The sequence below is a fragment of the Podarcis filfolensis genome (assembly GCF_964270895.1).
Source record: "Podarcis filfolensis genome assembly, chromosome: 7".
Lineage (NCBI taxonomy): Eukaryota > Metazoa > Chordata > Lepidosauria > Squamata > Lacertidae > Podarcis > Podarcis filfolensis.
This window is the reverse complement of record NC_139603.1, coordinates 32486054-32507043: the sequence shown is the minus strand read 5'-3', so window position 1 is coordinate 32507043 and position 20990 is coordinate 32486054. Positions and strand designations below refer to the sequence as shown.

Below are 20990 nucleotides of genomic sequence, written 5' to 3'. Positions count from 1 at the left end.
CCTCTGTGGTTTCTGGTACTAAATCTGATTCCTGCATGAGGAACTGAAACTTTTGCCCTTCAGAGGCATGATTAAATGAGCAAAAATACAGTGCCTCCTGTAATGCATTGCTAGATAATTTTTCAGTTGAAGCCACTGGCCATTTTTGCAGCGTTCACACTTGACCTTTCGATTGATTGCAACAAATGTACATTATTCCTTTTTTTTCAATACTCAATTACCCAGACTATTGTCATTTAGGCACCTGCTTAAAACACATCTGATCGCCCAGGCTTTTCCTGAGAGGTAATCCAGCTATATTAATCTAATATTCTGATTAATCTGTTCTATTGATTTGTGGTATGTGTTTTTATTGATTTTATTAATGTACTTTTATTGTTGATTTTATGCTGTTCGTCGCCACAATTTTTCTCTCCTTAATATCAGTGGTATAGATTTTTTGGCAAATAAATACAATTAGGATAGGCATAAAGGTAGAATTGTGCATCCCAAACTTCAATTGACCTTTCCTTCAGTTTCAGAAATATGTATTTTATTTTATTTTGTAAAAAGGCTTCTGGTGTCACAGAGAACAACAACAAAGCATTGTTAAATAATGTAGAAACAGGAATGCATAGTATTGTTACCAACCAGTAAAAAAAAATGGTAAGACAGGACAATTCTGCATTCAACTATAAAAAAATAAGTAAAATTATGCAGCCAAATGCTCCTGATTATACCACGAATGCAATGAGCCTCTTGACGTCCTTCTCCTTTAGTTCCCACTGATGCTCTGGGTAGCTGAACTGTCCATAACTTGCCAGGGATACAAAGGTGGCAATTGTAATTCAAACATGATGACACAGCTGTCATTCCAAGATGATTATGTTTCATCCACCTTGTCACTTTTAGTGCCAAGCCGAGATATGATGTGGGAAACCTGTGAGCAGGGCTTCCTGTGGTTTCCTTAATGTAAAAGCAAGCAGTGGGGGAGACTGAGATGAGGACCATGAGGTGGGTGTCAACACGTCCTGAATTAAATAAGCCTCTGACAGCTCCTAATTTGCCTAATGGAGCAAAGAGTAAAACAGGGATAGGGAACCACTGGCCCACCATATGCTATTGAACTACAAATCTCATCATCCCTGATCATCAACCATGCTGACTGGGGCTGATGGGAGTTGGAGTCCAGCAACATCTGAAGGGGGCCGGCTACAGATTTCTCATCCCTAACATAAACTTGCATTTCCCCAAAGGGCTTCATGGCATTTTTAGCTGGGCAGAATACATAGTTCTGATCCAAATCATAAAAACAGAGCTGCTTTCTTTTTATGTTTTTTGAAAAGCCCGCAGGAAATCCTTTTCCTGCATCTCTACCATTGCATCCACGGTGGTTCTTAGTAGCAACAAAGACTTGCAGTATGGCCAGTCGTCAGGGATGGGAGTTGTAATCCAAAGCAGCACAAGGTTGGGGGAGACTGTGTCGAAGTGGCTGCCCTGCCCTGATTTAAAAGGAGGATAAATCAGAAAGAGGAGAAAATAGATTCTCTTGCTATTTACCCTTCTGACAGTAGTATAAATGCATACCTACTGGCTACATGCATTGTAGAATCCCTTGCAGGGACAACATGACCCAACAGGCTTCCTACATCAGCAAACCACCAACCACATCCAACATTGCACACGTCCTTAGAAAGATGACAATATTCTCGCACACACTTGCCATACCCTTTTTATTTGCTCTCCATTGTTTGCTTACATTGCCTGTGCTCTCCTGGAATGAAATAACCTGCCATTCTAAGATTCACTGTGAAGTCTCCAAGCACACTGCAAGGCAGAACGAGGGACCTCTGCGACAAGAAATATATTGGCAGAGAGCAAAGGTGAGAAATGTCAGCAATGAGCCATGAAAACTGGAAAGCATTCATATGGCAAGAGTGTTGCATACGACTTACAATACCAATCTTACACCCGTGTGTGTGTGTGTGTGGTTTCCCCCTTGGGGCAAACATGGGGCCTGTCTGAACCCTTAGCGGTTGGTATCCTGGTTCCCTCAGGTCACAAGTCCTGTCAACCATCATTACCTCAGACTCAGCTTCAATTCTGTGAGCAGAAGCCATGAATTTCTCTTCAAGGGAGATTGTAATAACAGAAGTACTCTTGGAGTAAGGGTGGAGCAATGGTGTAACTCAGCTGCCATGGGATGCTTGTTTATGTGCCCAATACAAGACATCAGGGGTAGGGACCAGTGGTGGACCAGGGGCAGAGAGCAGGCAGGGGTGTGGCTGGTGCATGTCCCGGGGGGGCATGGCACGTGTCCTGGGGGCATGGCATGCCACCCGCAGGGGCATAGTGTGTGTCCCGGGGGCATGACATGCCACCCAAAGGGGAGTGGCATGCGATCTGGGAGAGTGGCGCACCGCCTGCGGGGGGCGTGGCACCCAGCACAGGGGGGCAGCCACGATGGCACCCCACCGGGATTGTGGTGTGGGGGGCAGTGTGCTCTCCCCGCCCCCTCTTCCTCCGCCAGTGGTGGGGACAGACTTTAGACTTGATAGATCTACCTTAGGGCGAGGGACAGAAAATGAGGCCTGGGGGTGAAAAACAGTCTGTTAGGCCTCTCTGTTTGGCCAGTGGGACTCTTCTCAGGACGCAAGCCCTCTCCAGACACACATCACCCCTTGCTGTCATGCTTTTGCAACCTCCTTGTGTGTTTTTCTGGCTGAAATACATCCTTGAACTCTGATAATGACTCTAGTATGCCTGGATGGTAGAGGGTGTGTGTGTGTGTGTGTGTGTGTGTGTGTGTGTGTGTGTGTGGAAACTAGCCTACTGTACAAAGGTAAACTTTGCAGCCATTGCTCCACCCACCTTCACCTCGATAGATAGAACCTTGACCCGACAGAGTCACATGCAAAATTATGGAGTGCACACACAGAGAAACACCATGCATACCTTGCTCACACCAAATCTCCTCAGAAACACATATACACAGATACTGAAACACACACACACACACACACACACACTGCCCTGTGATGAAACTCACCCCATAGAACTGCCGCCTTTTGAGCGGGTGCAAAGTGCACATGTAAAGTAGGCAAGCACAATTTGTGAGATTGCACATCCCTGTTGGCACACATCTGTGAAGGCATCAGCCTTAGCTTCCAGTTTCCCAGCGTTGTGGAGTTTGAGTCAGCATGTGATGATAGCCTTAACTCTGATCTTATGCTGGCAGGCTTTCAGATAATTGCATTATATTTCAAATGTAGAAATAGCACATGGGGTTTATTGATTCCAACTAAGAAAACAGGAAAGTAGGAAGGGGAAATTGTTAACTTACAGCTTCCTCTCAACTCTGCTTTCTATCACTTCACCAAAAAGCAGTGTGAAAATTATACAGTAGCCATAATAACTATTACCTGGGTGTTTGCTTTTGAATGGCTTATTCCCTAGTATATCCTGACAACTTATTCTGTAACTTCAAAGGGGAAAGCTTTACTACCAATGATTTTGAAAGGTTTGTGTTTTTGGGGTTTGCTGTTGTTGTTTTTAAGAACAGTAAGCAGAAAGAAGCAATAAATTGCTATTGAACAAGCCAGTCTTCCTTTCCTCTTTCCCTTTCATACAGAAGAAAAAACATGTTTAGCACAAACCCAGTTACTGGAATATTGATCACACAGGCTTCTACTGAAAGAAACATCTTGATTTTATCAGGCTTCTCACCCCCCCTAGTAACTGCAAAGAGAAACTAATTCTGCATACATTCAGTGTCAAGTCAGTTTTTATGCGGAAACAAAAAAAAAAGCAACCCTGGAAAACAAAGGGAGGAAAAAGTAACAGCAATTAATAAATGTATGTTTACTGCACTAATTAAGCATTTCCTAGAGGGACTGATTATGTGTTTGTTTATACCAGCCAGATACTGCTCACTATGAGAAAATACCCACATTTCATACATCAAAAAGCCACTCCTTTCATATTTCCTCTGCCATTCTCACTGTAGTGGAGTGCGAGACAAGAGCGTGAAGAAAAGGTAGAATTATTCATTACCTCATCTCCTACTGGTTTGTATGTTCGGGGTTTTTTTTTAATAAGCACAAAGCCATAAATTAGCTTGTAGCAAAATAGAATTAATTGGGTGTCTTAGTAGGATCATCAAGCCAGGGTTTGAAATCAATTCATCTGCCAAAGATTTCAGTAATGTAACCTTCACTCATTAAGGTGAGAGCAGAGATTCTGGATCTCTTTGTTACACACATAAACACACACAATAAAACAAGACTGCTTGTTCCACACCCACCAAAAATAAACACCCAATTAGACAATGTATGTGCATCATGCATATTACCCATTCAGAGACATTAGGAGGAATTTTATAATCTTATTAAAGAGTGGCATTATTTATGTCATACTCTGACAGATCTCAAGTGTTCATCAAAGACATGTAAGGTGCTTCCTGCATGATCAGTCAAAGCATATGCCAAATGCACTTGGCCCTTGAATGCGAAAGTTTCGTTTCAGCGACAATAGCCAAAATAGCTATTTATTTTTATTTATGTATGCAAGCTTGTATATTCTGCCAACTAATCTAATCTATGGGATGAATAAAGATACAATAATATATAATAGGCAATTAATGCTTTGCCAAAACATGCACATCAATTTCTCAAAAAAATTCCTTCCACTGCTAAGTAGGCTTCCATTTTTCTTCCTGTTTCTCAAGTTGCTTTAGAATTCCTTTAGAATTGTGGTGGGTTCAGGACTGAGCTACCCTTATTGTTGCAGCATTCACCCCTCCCAATCCCAATCCATGTCATCTTCTCTCACAGTACATTCATACTGTGTATGTGTGGGAGACGGTCGTATGAAAGACCATTGACTAACCTTGGCCGCAAAAATATGCTTTCTAAATAAATAAATATGCTACAGACGACATACACTACTATTAGACAAAAGCACATATTAGCCATTCCTCGGCGTCACACACACAATTCTCAGAAGGCCCAGGGCATGCAGATAACTCTTTCTGGAGGGTAAAGCAAATTCTATGGAAAGAAAAATACACAGCACCTGTGAACATGCCAGTTTCTCTCATGCAAAATGTTCAACTCATTCAAAATAAGCCATTTATCATCATTTCTATCCCCAGTTTGGCATGAGCCATACTCAAACTTACCTTTTCTACCCTGCCAAGTTTCAATTTAGCCCACTGGGCCATTTTTCTAACTGTAAGCTGCAAAACCTACTACCCCCTCCCCCTGATTTCTCATTGCAGTGGTGGAATTGCAATTCAGCTGACTCACCCTTAATATAGGGCCACCACGACAATAGCTCTATAATTTTAATTTTAATGCCAATGCTTTCCCACACAGATGTGCTGAAAGCAGCTCACGTGATACACAGACAGCAATGCGAGGGCCAGAATACATATCAAAACATCAGTACAACCAACAGCTTAGAACAAATTTACTTTTAAAGAAGCAATCTAGCAATCTAAAAAAACAGTCCATTTGAACAATGCTAACAATACAAGATTTCAGATTCAGCACAAAACAGGCATTATAAATTATTAAAAGCACAATATCAATCCACCGGCTTATCAGTTGTTAAAATACACAAGCCATAATGTCTCTGGAAAGTTCACAAAGAAGGCATGAAGGCAACAGTTAACGTCTGTTGTTTATTCCCAGCTACCTTGAAGATAGTCTGCCTCTGAACTTGGAGGTTCTATTTACCACCACAGTGAGAATCAGTTTCACAGTGGATTTATTTGTCTAAAAATGCATACAGACAACCCCCAACTAACACACACACCCTCCAGTGTTGCTCAGTGTCCTCTCATCATCCCTCTGGGCTGGGCTTCTGCTGTGGGGTTAATACACTTTCTGAGTACTCCAACTGCACTTTTCTGTACCTAGGAAAAATGCAACAATCCCTCCCAGATAGCACATTTATCATAACTTCCAATGGTGTTGAAACACATTTCACTGTCTCTGGGTACTCTGTCCTTGTGTGGGCAGCACAGGATAATAGCTTCAGACAGAAACAACCCAGTTCTTTAACAAAGGTCAAAATTGAACTAGAGGTGAGGGAGAAGAAAATCACAGAATTCGGCTGCTTTAGCTGCAATGAGGACACGGACCTTTCTGCGCTCTGTGAAAGCAACTTAGGTTTGCTTCTCTTTCTCACAGAGCAGCAATAATGGCAAATGGGACTTGGAAGCAAGAGTGGCATTGGGCTGCTGTTCAAATAGCTCTTAGGATTGTAATAATACGAGGCACAAAAGGTCTCCAAACAACCCAGCACAATTTAGAATTTAATCTGGAAACAGCAACAGTAATGAGATTCCAAGTGGGGTCCTTCTGAGGTCCAAGACGGAACTCCCCAAAGCAAGCAATTTTGACAAGCCAGCAAAAATAAATGCTTTCCCCACCCCACAACTCTCTTCTAACCATCTTTGTAACAGATATTCACCCCGAATTTCCTTTGGCAAGAACCAGCAGGAACTGTTCTATTGACTCTGATAGGAACTGCCCACAAGTATATTAATGCATCTGAAAGATATAATAAGGCACACACAGAATTAGCAGAAATGGGAATCTCAATTTGCAGGCCACCTGGACCGTTTAGTTGGTTCTGCATGGATTGCTATAAAATGCAGAAACAGAAAGCAGAAACAACAAACTCAGCCATCTTTCCTGTACCTTTGACCATATCCCGACAGCATCCCAGTTCTGTTAGGGTGTTGACTTTGTATTGTCTAGGGAATAGTACTGGATGGTTTGAATGGATGTAAGTCATGCTTTGAAAAATAACATTAGAGGAGGCGAAGAAGGCTCTGTTCAGCCTAGAAGTTAAGGCTGCACATGGAGCTTTGGGGGAAATTCACACAACCCACATTGGTCTATTCTGAGTATCATCTCTGAAGCTGTTCTCAGGACTGGTGAATGGCTTCAAGAATGTCACCATCAGTCACGCTGTTGTGCCCATATGCCCATGCATGGCCACCATAGGAAAATAAATGTGGAATTATGTTATTTATGATGGTGTATGTACAAACAAAGAAAGGCAGCATGAAACAACAGAATCGGGGGTGCTTCCAGATTATAACTGTTTTGACGTAGCGTTCAACTGCGTTTCTTCGCCATCTTGGAACTTCTTCCCATATGAAGAAATAGCTTCTATGGAAACACTGAAGGGGGAATTAGAACTGGAGAGTCCAACCATTAGGGGCCCGTGGGCATATTTGCCAGCTGAAGAAACTGTTGTGGGAACCCCACGCACTACAACCAAGCACACTCCACAACCTTTCCTATCAACAACAACAGAATTCTTTCAAGTCTAAATTCAGCAGGAGCAGAGGCACCCATGGGTATCACACTGGTGGCCCCTGAACTAAAGACTATTCCAGGCAAGCACTCTTTAAAACAAGCAGGAATAACACTTAATGTCTGCATGTTGCTGATAAGGACACATTTCCACATCCACACCTGCAACAGTTTCTCCACCAATTTTAATTTGGTGGCATTAATTTTATGGAAGTCCCCATGATGATGGAGGGGAAATGAAAACCTTATTCATAATTTAGTTCTACCAGCATAAAAACTAACATAGAAGTGGGAGGAGGGGGTCGCTGCCAAGTCCCACTCCCTCCAATGCATTACCAATACCATGATATGAGTTTGAGAGTGGTGAAGGTCTGAAGTAAGGATATTCCTCTGTCTCTGAGTTCTGTGGGGTTCTACATAGCATGGAGAGGCTCCCCAATTCTTCACTCATGGGGCACTGTAATGGCTGTAATGGCAATGCGCTGGAGGGGTTGTTTACACACAAGTAGAACAAACACTCAACTAGGGCTGTGGTCTTCCCGAAACCATATCATACATTAAAAGCTGCTCACATGCACGGCCACCACTCCCACCAACATTTAGGAATCTGGTGATTACGGGTGTTTTTCTAATTAGATGAAATATTTCCTAAGCCAGGGCAATCTGCAGTAAGCATGTACATTTTGAAAGGGGCAAAGGAGTTCATTGCCCAGATATCTCTATTTAAAGGAGATTTGCTTTTGTTCAGCAGAGCAGAGCACATGGCTGGGAAATGGCAAAGTGCCAGGATAAAACTGCTCCTAATTTTCGGAGGAGGCCACTTGCTAATTACACAAACTGCAGGTGTGAAGAGAGAAGCTCAAAGTAATCAATAGCAGTAATTAATCTGCTAGACTGGAGCTAAAGAGCTAACAGCTGGACATCAGCAATGGACACATGCAACAAGATCAGCAATAATTACCTCTTTAAATATTGAATTTCCATAGCAACAATTAGGTGGATAAATAAAGGCTTGAAATCAAGGTACCAAAGCAGGATGCAGAACTACCAACACAACCCTCCTACCAAACTATGGCTGTTTTTAAAACACAGCAATATTATTCTTAGGCAGGCTGGTCTCTGATGCAGCGGCAAGTTCCCTTTCTGCAACTTCTGGGTCCCCCCGGCTAATGTCACCTAGCTGCTTCTGAACCTCAGATCAACTTCTTTTTGTTCACCCACCACTCCCTGAGGAGAGCAGGTCAACAGCAGCAATAATGGCTCCAAGTACAAAGCGTGTTTTCCCCATAATGTGATGAAATGAACACATTAGCTAGCTTGTTACTGCAAATTAGGAATTCATTTCTCTAGAGAGTTCTGCAAGCCCTAGATCACGAAATCCCAATAGGTAGACTATATTTTCTCTGCTGGGTCTTGCGCTCCCCTCTGTAACAATCCTTAAGTGAACTCTTGAAGCTTATTTGAAACTTTGCAGAGAAGAATGCTTGGCACCTATGCAAATGGTGCCATTCCATCGTCAATCCTTCAACTCCAGTTTCAGTTTTTGGAGATTTCGTATTGCTTCTTTCTAAATAGCCTGCGTGAGGAACACCTTCACCCCCAGCTCACTTGGTTCCGCAGAAGCCTTGTTCCACATTCCCTCCTTCACCCATGTGCGATCTGCTATGACAGGGTTGGGAACCTTCAGCCCACAGACCACATTTGGAGCACCAGGCCTCACCTTTTGACCGACAAGGCCATTTCCCCTAAATATCACATACACTATCAGGTGTGGGCAAGTGGGACTACAAAGGAAGAAGAAGCTTAAAATGAGATCCTGAGGAGAGAAAAAAAGAAATGCAAGGTTACTGTGATTTAAATCATGGCTCCTCTTGTCTTCAGTCCAGTTCAGTCTTTTGCTGGGTTCTTTTCAACTGAATCCAGGTGAAACTACAAAGCAAGAAGACACTTAAAATGAGATCCTGGTGGTTCCTTTGCTGGAGCAAGGCACACTCCCCCTGCCCTTCAGCTGGAGTACACCTTGCTCCAAGAGCACCAAGGGTTTTCTGTTGAAGCCGCTGCTAAAAAGGAGTCTTCCCTCCATTTTAGTAGTGGATCCCATGCAAACTGCTTGGTGCTACTGGAGCAGCAAAGCTCCTTGCACTGCAGCTTCCAAGCACTCAGCTATCAGTCCCCAGCTGCCTACCGGGCACTTGGGAACAGATTTGGATGATCATGACATCAGGTGACTGACAGGTGGTTTGCCCCATTCATCTGCCCAAGTTGTTCCACAAGGGTGGGACCAGAAAAAGCTCCAACTCATGCAGCCAAAAAGGTTCTCCACCCCTGCTTGCCACCTACTTTACAAAGGATATTCCTCTATTTGAAGGTTGTTGGTGAGTAGGCCTCCATTTGAAGGGATTCTCTATGTCCAGTTTTAAAAATAAAGAACCAAAAGAAAGAGGAACAGGGGCCCTGAAATTACCTACCAGCACTTCACACCTGGACAGCAGACTGAGGAAGCATAGAGGTCACCTGTTCTCAGTCTACTCCATTGTGCTGAAATGTAGTTCTACATTTGCATATACATACACACACACACACACACACACATATGCATATGCAAATATGAATCCCTTTTCTGGCAATGCTTTCCTTCTTCTATGCTGAAGCTAAACTGTTCACCCTAATAGCAGGGCTTTTTCACTGGTGGCACCCACATGTTGAAATGTTTCTTGGGGTTCTATCTATTTATTTTTATTTGAAATAGTTCTAGGATGCCGTTAAGGGCAAAAGCCATATCAAGGCAACTCACACGTTAAATGTACAAAACAAGCACAATAAGCATATTTAATAAATGCCAAGCTAAACTAAAAGAAAGAACATCCAGATAGCCCAAAACAAAGCAATTCAAATACAGACTAAAATCAGTGGCATAGCAAGGTCAAGTGGTACCCGGTGCAGAAAATTTCTTGTCACCCCCCACATTGAAATTATTAAAAGGAAAAATAAGATACTTACAGTTGCAAGTGTTATTTTCTGGTTTATTTACTTAACATCATGAGCATAAGCACTTAAAACCTTTTTTCTGCGATGGGAATTTCTTATTTTAAAAACATAATTTTTTGCCATTTTGTCACCCCCCTCAGTGATGACACCCAGGGCAACCCGTAACCATGACAAACCCCTTCCTATGCCACTGACTAAAATTCAGCAGCAATCTCACAAAGCAAAGCACAATCTCAAGCAAAGGCCAGTGAGAGCCAGTAGGAAAGCTGGTCGGGTATAGGCTCAGTCCCTTTCCTTTGTGATTTCCAGCCTAACTGCTCTAAGAGGCAGGCACATGATGATCTCCACTTGCAGACAGGCTAATATGGGTGAGGGTCCTTCATGTAAGTCAGGCCCAAGCCATTTCAAGGTTTTAAGGTTAAAAATAAGCCTTTTAATTTGTGCTAATAAACACCCAGGCAACCAGTGCAACTGGCGCAGGGTATAGGATACGTGTCATATGAGGCAACCTTTCGGCTCCCACCAGGGCTCAAGTGGCCACATTTTTTTACTAGCTGAATTTTCCAAGCCACTTTGAAGGCAGCCCTACACAGAATGCACTGCAATCATCTAACCTGGGCTTCACTGGTGCATGAACAGCCAAGGAAAGATCAGACCTATCTGGATAGGGATACATCTGATGTATCTGCCTGCCTAAACTACAGTGAAAATGCACAAGAAATACATCCTTGAAAACCTCAAACTTACTTTGGTGGAAATCTGCATAAAATCTCTTCAATAAACCTCACCACAGGATTCCAATCCTCACAGGCTCTTGTCTGAAAAGTACATTTTATTTCACAAACAACTCTCGAGCATTGATTTCTGCCAGTAGCACTTCTGAATCTCTGTAGCCTGCAATATTTCTGTACGTGGAACTTCAAAGTCTGTAATATTGATTTGTATGGCACATCTCAATTGCCTAACAGTGAAAATGCTATTTTTGACCAGCAAAAAATGAAGCTGGGTGATACACTTTGCTTTGCCCAACAGAATTCTAAAGCACATTGGAGTTCATTTAACATAGAACATTTGATTTGCAAGAATTTTCTGTGGTGGTAGGGGAACATAAAGAAATAGTGAATGCTGACATCTGCGGTCACTCCTGCACTGTAGTCACAATAAATTTTGAAGAAAAGTCTCCCACCTTATCCCCTACCCTTGGTTAAAGGTATAAAAAGTCTGCTAGAACTGAGAGGCCAATCATGTTATTTTTTTCTAACTTATTTAGAAACCAAATGTATCCCTTCACACCTGCTTTCTCCTTAATGAGTTGGCTATCGAAAAAACTTCAGATTAGCACCTGCCAGCTCCCTGCACTAATAGGAAGATCATTTTGTACCAGAAAAAAAGTCACGATAACACTGAAAGAGAACGCATTAGCACAAGCGGGAGATGACTCTGGGCCACTTCTCATGTTGCATTTCAAAGACACAGCTGTGTGTTAGTCCTGCATGTAATGTACACATTTGTAAATATAACTCAAAGAACACAGTACTATTGTTAAGCATCTCCAGAAAAGACACCTTGGATAACTTACCCTTGGCAGGGCCAGCTCAATACATTTTAACACCTGGGGCGAACCTCAAGATGCAGCCCCCTTCCCCACTAGGAAAGAAGGGGTGAGTGAAGATCTACTGTCTGTTGCCTCCAGCTCCTAGCAGCACCACAATGCACAATAAGGGCTAGAATGTTGCTTTTGGGGACACCATCCCTATGTACCATTCGGGCTGATCTGAAGACCTGATTGTGACTGTGTACTATCCTCTGCGAAGAGGGTTCATGGTGAGGGTACCAAACCCTTCCAGGATTCAAATCAGATTCCCAAGGTGTCTCATATCCACAAACAAAGAGACAGGGGGGAAAAGCCCTTGCGTTCTTTGGTGGCTAATCCACAGTTCACTCGCTCTGCCCGCCATCTTCCCAACTCTGACTGAAATATCCCTACCTGGTCACCTCTCACATCACTTAATGATCCATCTGCACCATGGTGCCTACAGTAAACTACTTAATTACCATAGCTAAGCAGGTGGCTTGTTAAATATTCATCAAATTTCATTTATTCATTACCATAGAAAGCACTCCTTTTGAAACCTGCCGCTCGTGCATGTGGCTATTTTGTGTAACCATGTGGTGCCATGGTTATTTTAGTACGTCCCATTCTGCTTGCCGATGCCGCCGTCTGTTCTATCCTTTGCAAACGTCTGCTACGATTCAGTCAAAGCCCATTTCTATTTCCGTCCGTGACTTTCGACAGCCGAATAGACCTAACATGGCACGAGCCAACCTGGATCCTGCTGAATGCTTAGAAAGAGAGATTGGGCGGGGGGTGGAGGGTGCAAAGACAGTCTAACGGCAACAGCAGCAGGGTGCAAGGCTGCAGGATGAAGAAACGGTATTCTTCCTTTCCCTGGGAAACTGTTTCTTTTTTCCCAGCAGTTTTTATTTTAATCATAGAGCTGTAGTGGGGGGAAGCAGTGAAAAGCTGGTGTGGGGCAGGGGGCAACAGCTGCAGCTTCCCCCTCCCATTCAAACATGCACTTTAAACTTCCCAGGCCTAGATTTCCATCAGTGTTGCTTTGTAGGGTAATTCTTCACAGAACTCTAGCCCAATGGTTGCCATCAATTTGATTTGAACTGATTTTATAATGAATTGATTTTAGAATGCTGTATTATTTTACTGTGGCTGCTCTGAGCTCGGCTTCGGCTGGGGAGGGCGGGATATAAATAAAATTTTATTATTAATATTATTATTATTATTTGGTCATAGCCCTCACGTGTCAGTCTGCTGCCATGACATCTATCTCCAAATATAGTCCATACTATGGCATAGGACTGACTCCAAGAAATATATCAATGCATCCAGCACAGCCTATAAGTACATACCTGGACAAAGGATTCAATTTTAGGTTTCAGCACAATCAAGGCAAGTTCAGTATTGTGTTTTTCAGGGGTGCCAACTTGAATAACACATTGGGGGGCAGGTAAGCTCCATCCCACAAAACTGATCACATGAAGCAGTGCACACACATCATTTGAATGGCAATGCCCATCACCTGGGGAAGGCGGCCCCCTCAAATATTTTACTGAGAGGCCAAAGCCCCCTTGGCCCCTAGGAGTTGGCTCCTATGGTGTTTATTTACTTTCCCTTTTATGTCCTGTAGATTGCTTTGAGGGTTTTGTGTTGTGAAGTGATTTATATCCACTAAATAAAGTTTGTTATGAATTTGTGGGTGCTAGACATTATTGATTCTAATAGATGTTAGAATTTAATTAAGGCTTGTGTGTGAAAACAGATTGCTAGACCTATGTGTGTATTTGAGCTGTACTAGATGCTTCTAACTCCCTGGTTTCCTTTGGAGGTATTAGCCTAGGAATGAGCCATTAAACCAAAACATGAAAACATTTAAAATAAAGGACTAAGTGTGAAAAGGCAATGACTTTTAAAATATCATTTTCCTTAACAGAAAAAGAAATGAGGTCTCCTTCACATTGTCAATCAGCTTTTGCTACACAATCACATTTCTGAAGGCAAACAAGCTAATTCAAAGTGAGGGCATTGCCCATTAGTTTCATTGTTTCAGTCATAATATCACATAGCCAATGTTGATTGGCTAAACTCAATGTTTCTAACAACAAATAAATAAGAAAATAACTATTATTATTAAGATTATTATTAAGATTAATATTATATCCCACCTTTCTTCCAAGGAGCTTGAAGTGGCGTACATGGCTCTTCCCCTCCACAATTCTTCCTCACAACAACTCTGTGAGGTAAGTTAGACTGAGAAACAGACCCTGGTCTGGGAGGACAGGGCCCTGATTGACTCCAGCTACAAAGGCTGAGGTACTAAAGAGGCCAGAGGCCATCTTGGCTGTGAGTCCTGGAAGACCTGCCTAGCAGGTCTTTTCCACCTAGCCTAGCAGTAAAAGGTAAAGGTAAAGGGACCCCTGACCATTAGGTCCAGTCGTGACTGACTCCGGGGTTGCGGCGCTCATCTTGCTTTATTGGCCAAGGGAGCTGGCGTACAGCTTCCGGGTCATGTGGCCAGCATGACTAAGCCGCTTCTGGCGAACCAGAGCAGCACATGGAAATGCCATTTACCTTCCTGCTGGAGTGGTGCCTATTTATCTACTTGCACTTTGACGTGCTTTCGAACTGCTAGGTTGGCAGGAGCAGGGACCAAGCAACGGGAGCTCACTCCGTCTCGGGGATTTGAACCACCGACCTTCTGATCGGCAAGTCCTAGGCTCTGTAGTTTAACCCACAGCAGGGTGGAGCCTAATTGACTCCAGCTACAAAGGTTGAGGTACTGAAGAGGCCAGAGACCATCTTGGCTGTGAGTCCTGGAAGACCAGCTCCCTGCCTAGCAGGTCTTTCCACCTAGCTTAGCAGGGTAGACCCTAATTGACTCCAGCTACAAAAGCTGGGGCTGTGGAACAAACTCTTGGGGGTTTTTTGTTCAGAGGGAAGTTGTTGCTGTTTTTTTTTTTTTTTTTTTGGTATCTTTATTTTAGATCTTGTTGCCATTTATGTGGAAACTATTTAGTTGGGTTGTGCATTTTTAATGTTTTATTTGTTTATGACTACTTGTGTTATGTGTTTTTTCATGTTGTAAACCACTTTGAGCATGGCTTGAATTGTGGGAAGGTGGCATACAAATAAAAGTATGTGTGTATGTTGCTCACTGAGCTTAATGGCTGAGTGGGATTTGATCTCCCAGGTCCTAGTCCAACACTCTAGCCACTACACCACACGGGCCATCTTTTCTTCTTTAAGTACCTTAATAGTACCAATCAAAGCTGTAAACAGATGGAAAAGGTACCAGGGAGGAAGGTACTGAAGGAAGAACATATGCAGGGCCGTCTTACCCATAGGCACTAGGGGTGTTGGGCACCCGGGCACCGGGCTCTCAGGGGTGCAAGGCCGAGAGTCCGGGGCCCGAGAGTTGAGTCCAGGGAAGAGCCCACCCATCAGTTGGAGCGCCATGGTGGGCTCTTCGACTGCGGGCGGCTCTATACCGTGAGTTCGGGGGTGACTGAGCCAGCGAGACGCTGAGGCAGCTGGCCAACTCCACCCTCCTGCGTGCCTGGGACTGGGCAACCTGGGGGGGGCGGGAAGATCTTTGCACCCCAGCGCCGCATATGCTTAAGACAGCCCTGAGCATACAGCTACAGAAAGAGCATTTACATTGGGGTGGAACTAGCACAGGGCCACAGGAGTGAACATTTTAACTCCCTTTCATGCACCCCCTTACAACCTGGCAAAATAAGGGGCATAACTCACAACAAAGAAAGTGTCCACAAAATTCACATTCCACCTGTTTCAGCTCCATACTAATTCTCACACATGTATGTCTTGCTCCCAGTTATACTCCATTGGGGATTTGTGGTTCAAAGTGGTGTGAGTGACATTGCTCTCACACACATGTACTTTCCTCCTGAGTACACCAGACAAGCTCATGCGTGAATTATATAAGCAAGCCAAAGAAGAAATAGTCTTGACAGAAAGATTATAATGACATTCAGGAAGATTTCAGGAGGTCGTGACATATTGCAAGGGGAAAGCTATCACAATTATACAGAAATGTTGCAAAGCACTGAATGAATGACCACACTGTAGAATTGACTGAAATTGCAGATTTTGCACGTCTGCTAGGTACTTAGTAGCACTATTCTACTCTAATGCAATTATAAACGTCGAACTGGACTCTGCCAGAATTCAGCAGCAGAAACCTTTTCCCTCTGCTATTTCTCCAGATTCCTGTTATAACTCTCAAAAATGAAAAGGTCAAGCTACCTACCTTCTCTTTATTACCCATGCTGTCTGGTTCTGTGAATGTTTACTCAGAAGTAAGTCCTGTTGATTTCAAGGGAGCTTATATCAAAATTGCATGTGCTTCACACTGAAGTCCACAATCCTTTTGCACATATTGTACAGTACTCTCGAAAGTTTCTCCTACTCCCTGTTTGTTTTCAAATAATCTTCAATACGTTCTAGGAGGTGATATTGACAGAAGGAGAAGCACACCTACTGTAGGCTGGTAACTAACTGCAGCTGCAGTTGTAATATTCTGTTAGGGTGTTTTTCGGGTACATTGAAAAATGCAAAGGAGGAGGCTATAAGCGGAGGCAAGGGGTGGACACCAATGCATTAAAAGGTAAGGCTGGAATCCTGGGCACAGTTATTTGGGCAAAAGACATCACTGAACCCAGCAGATGTTATCTCTGAGCAAACATGCATAAGACCAATGGACCTTAGTCTTACAGTGCTTTTTTCTGGGGGGATGCAGGGGGCACATACCACTAAACATTTTGTGAATGTAAGTTTGGCCTCATTGAGGGGTAGTGTTTCAATATGAGTAGGAAAATGAGAGTACCCCTAAACATTTTTTAAGAAAAAAGCACTAGTCTTAGACATTTTTAATTGTCTAAGGGGAGAGCCAAACTCCTGGCCAACAATGACAGGGCTTAATAGAGTAGTGCAGTCACTCCCCTCCCCACAGCCCTATCACTTGCAACAGCCAGGGCAGAAGGTAGGGGCGGGGGGGACGACTGTTCTTTGCAAGCATGATAGCAAAGAGACCCAGATCAGGTCTATTGCCATCAGGTGATGGCAACAAGGCCAGCTCAAGAAGCAGTGGAACCTGGGCCGAGCCAGCCCTGCACCCAAACTGTGGGAATTAGACTGGTAGCTCCCATTTGTAGAGAATGAGAAAGACAGCCCTGGGTCGTTTGACCCTTTAGTTCTCTTTTCCCTCCTATAAAAACTACACAAGACACCCTCCAGTGTGGTGTAGTGGTTAAGAGTGATAGACTCGTAATCTGGTGAACCGGGTTTGCATCTCCGCTCCTCTACATGCAGCTGCTGGGTGACCTTGGGCCAGTCACACTTCTTTGAAGTCTCTCAGCCCCACTCACCTCACAGAGTGTTTGTTGTGGGGGAGGAAGGGAAAGGAGAATGTTAGCCACTTTGAGACTCCTTCAGGTAGTGATAAAGCGGGATATCAAATCCAAACTTTTCTTCTTCTTCTTCTTCTTCCTTTAAAGAATATATAACTTAGTGTACTTGCAGTTGCAGATTATGCACACACAGAGACACACACACACACACACACAGAGAGAGAGAGAGAGAGAGAGAGAGCAGGTGGATGTTTCTTTCAGTTGCTAAAACATCTTACATAGATTAAACTGTTACAGACTAACTAACATTTAGAGACTAACTGATACAGTGGTACCTCGGGTTACAAACACTTCGGGTTACAGACTCCACTAACCCGGAAGTAGTACCTCAGGTTAAGAACTTTACCTCAGGATGAGAACAGAAATTGTGCGGTGGCAGCGGGAGGCCCCATTAGCTAAAGTGGTACCTGAGGTTAAGAACGGTTTCAGGTTAAGAACAGACCTCTGGAACGAATTAAGTTCATAACCAGAGGTACCACTGTACTGTGACTCGGAGGCAGGCAGCAGCACAACGCAACATGCCTGCTGCTCTGTTAAGACTCACAAGACTGTTAATAACTGAACCAACTGAAAATAACTGCCTCAGGCATATGACATCACAGGGTTCTGCAGCCCTTTGAAACACGAACCCTTTACATATGCCTTTTGGATGCTAACATCCCACAAAACCACCCCATTTGGGGCAGTTAACTGTGGCTTCTGCCACTCGGGATATCACTTGTGGTAACTTCCACCCACCCAAATGGGTGGACACATTTGGGTGTTCCTCACTGGCGGGGCTCACCCACTGGCAATGGAACTTCCTCACCAGTGGAAGTCACCATATTCAGGCAAAGGGACACCTCTGCCTCATTTCCCCCCAAGCACAGTGGGTAAAGGGTCTGGGTTGCCCGACAAGTCATACTATGGCCCCTGACAGGGGGGAAATTCCATGCTTTAATACCAGTCCTGCAAGCCCACCAATGTCATTAGTGGGCCAGTGGGATCTGTCTCTCCCATGCAATTTTGTCAACACTTTTCCTAATATGTATACATGTGTGTGCGCACACAGAGACTTTGCCGTTTTCCCGATATGAAAGAATAAGCCACAAGAAGTGTGGCTGGAGCAGATAAAGGGGCGGGGGAAATCCCTCTGTCTTCAAATTGGCTGCCTCGGAGATTAAGCAGCAGGAACAGATCCTCGCTGATTCAAAAGCTGCCCCCGTGTCAGAAACCAGAGGTGCCTAAAACAAGATTTGGGTTGTAATCCTTAGACAAATTATATGCCCTGGTTTATGAAAATACGAGGACTCAATTATGAAAGGATGTTATTGAGGACACCTTCTAGTGAGCATCATTATACCTTAGCAGCATCAGATGGCAGCGCTAAAGAGACTGTCGTTTTGGCTGAGCCACAATACATTTCCTTTTATGCCTCTGCCTCTGCTTTCCCTGGCAAGGAAAGCTTCAGCAATGTGACGACGTCTACATAAAGCCAAACATGAGCCATGCCGCAGTACTTAAAGATCGATATTATTGGCCTGGCTACCAGACAGACTACACCACAGGGGAATAGCTTGATTAGCAGAAAAGTCAGTAGCACATCCTTTCCTGTCAAAAAGTAAGGCTGGTATTTCACATGCTTTTATGACAAGACTGGAGAGAACGGGGTTTTTGGGAGAAAGGTGTAGAGATGGCGCAAAAGTTATTTAGCTCAGCAAAGCATTTGCATTTGGTAAGACCCAAGATATGTCTGTGTAAGGGCAGGTTCACACATGCATATTTGACACTTGAGGGCAACAGCACCAAGGGATGGGATTTATAGGTGTGAATAGGCCATAACACCATGAGTAGATCTTCCAGCTCATAGAATCATAGAATTGTAGAGTTGGAAGGGATCCCAAGGGTCATCTAGTCCAACCCCCTACAATGCAGGAATCTCAGCTGCAGCATCCATGACAGTTGGCCACCCAACCTCTATTTGAAAACCTCCAAGGGTTGGAGAGTCCACCACGTTCCAGGGAGTCTGTTCCTCTGTCAAACAGCTCTTACTGTCAGAAAGTTCTGCCTGATGTTTAGTTGGAATATCCTTTCTTGTAACTTGAAACCATTGGTTCAAGTCTTACCATCCAGAGCAGGAGAAAACAAGCTTGTTCCCTCTTCCCCTTGAGATATTTGAAGATGGCTATCATATCTCCTCTCAGTCTTCTCTTTTCCAGGATAAAGATATGCAACTCCTTCATATGAAGTGCAAAGGCTTTTCAGTAGGATCTGCAGGGATTGGGATAAATTCATCTCATTCACATTTAAATGCGGACCTACCTAATACGGATGGATGCATTTGTCAGTTTTCTAGTTAAGTTCTTCACATTTTTGCAGCAGTTTGTGGGGGGGGGGTTGTGTTTTTTTAAAGACCTCATGAAACTACGTCAGCATTTTCTTTTGAATGTCTCCCAATAAATACATTTTATATGCAGTTTTGACTAATGTATATTTTTGCAACATTTTTTCCTAATAAAATTCATTTTTGTCTTGTATTTTCAATATATCCACTTTCATGCACACTTTCCCATAATACATGCATTTTTGTAAACACTGGATGGTTGGTGAACTGCATAACAAAATTCAGATAAGTGCATATTTCAAAGGATTGCCATGTTTCGATTCACATATTGTTTTGGAAAGTGCAAATTTGATAGATTCAAGCTGTCTTTTGAAAAACTGCACTTCTCTTGAGTTTTCCAGTGCAGTTTTCCCAAACAAACCATGTATGCAAAAATATATTTATTGGGGGAAATGACAAACAGAAACTGCGAAATTGCTGGGGTGGTGGGGAAGAAGTATATATAAGAAAAAACATAGACAAAAATGAGTAGAGGCTTTTCGTGTGGCTTTAAAAAAAAAAGTCACAAACTGATGTGGAACTGAAGCGAACTGACTTAAGAGCGGAAAAACGAAAATCTGAGAAAAGACCAGAAGGCAGACCCAAGAAAAGGGGAAGTCCAATACTCCATGAAACATATTCACACCTTCACAATACTTCTGTAAAAGACGAGTAAGATTAGACCAAACAAAACAAAACTGTCCTCACATTCACCGACTAATGTTTTTATACAAGTTTTAAATCTGTTTTGAGGTTCATGTCAAGCCAGGAAGGCCTCTACACTAAACTGGATGTCTGTGTTGCACCTAAAAGCCAGAGAAGAATTTCCCAAGGAGTCACCATATGTGCCTGAAACGGTCTTCTGAAGCATTATCTTTAAAGAGATAAATCAATAGTGAAAATAGGCTTGTTTATACTGCTAGATCCCTGCACTGATTGTTTAAGAAGAGGATATGCTCCAGAAATTGCTTTGTGAAAACTCAGAGGATAAGAGTATAATAAAAATTTATAGCAAAGGCCAGAAGCATCAAGACTAATGGAAGCAATGCTATTAAATCCCTGGCTCCATGCGGAGGTAGCCTTCACATATCCTTCACCCAGAAAGCTAGCAGTTTCGTAGTTCTGATGTGACACTGTGAACCGTGTACCAAAAGAGGAATGAGAGGCACCTCCAAAAGAATGCAAGAAGAGTCCCTGTTGGATCAGACCAAAGGCCTATTGAGTCCAGCATCCTCTTCCCTCCAGTGGCCAACCACATACCCATGGAAAGCCCACAAGTAGGAGAGGAGGACACTGGCCCTCTCCTTCTGTTTCTGCCCTTCAACTGG

The 20990-nt window shown here is 43.4% G+C and overlaps 2 long non-coding RNA genes across 3 annotated transcripts; one reads left to right on the top strand and one right to left on the bottom strand.

The window, feature by feature from the left end:
- Window positions 1-521: 521 nt before the first annotated feature.
- LOC310767195 lies at window positions 522-14023 on the bottom strand. Of its 2 annotated transcripts, XR_014550709.1 has the most exons (3): window positions 3029-14018; window positions 1739-1829; window positions 522-945 (listed from the first exon to the last, which is right to left on the bottom strand). It is a non-coding gene; the product is annotated as an uncharacterized lncRNA (long non-coding RNA). The 2 variants fall into 2 exon arrangements; XR_014550708.1 differs by having other exon boundaries at window positions 1739-14023.
- Window positions 14024-14037: 14 nt separating this feature from the next.
- Window positions 14038-16436, top strand: LOC310767304. The gene is made up of 2 exons (XR_014550859.1): window positions 14038-14184; window positions 14648-16436. It is a non-coding gene; the product is annotated as an uncharacterized lncRNA (long non-coding RNA).
- The last annotated feature ends 4554 nt before the right edge of the window (window positions 16437-20990 follow it).